A 421-nucleotide genomic window follows, 5' to 3' on the forward strand; every position below is an offset into this window, starting at 1 on the left:
AAAACCGGAGTTTTCGCAGTGTGCAAGCATTACTGGTGACCCGACCTCAGGTGCCAAGTCGGATTCTTAATGATCTAGAAAAACTTGAATCCATGTTTTAAACTAATAATATAAAAGGCCAGAAATCGGCATCAGTACTGAATTTTTTAGGGTATACACTGAAAAAGCATGGTATTGATATAACACCAGACCAGAATCTATATATTTCCACACCAGAGAAGGGTTAGACAATGGCAGTTTGGTTTTGGTCAGACACCAGATACGTGTTTCATATAAAACCAATTAGTATTAATACAGCATCGGTTTGATTCCAAACGGGTGTTGCTTCAATATTTTTCCATTGTGGACATATATACATTTGAGGCTAATGGTCAATCAACAACGAAGTTCTTGCAGTGTAATTTCTAATGGTATCTTCATC

Source organism: Lytechinus variegatus, chromosome 13 (genome assembly GCF_018143015.1).
Source record: "Lytechinus variegatus isolate NC3 chromosome 13, Lvar_3.0, whole genome shotgun sequence".
NCBI lineage: Eukaryota > Metazoa > Echinodermata > Echinoidea > Temnopleuroida > Toxopneustidae > Lytechinus > Lytechinus variegatus.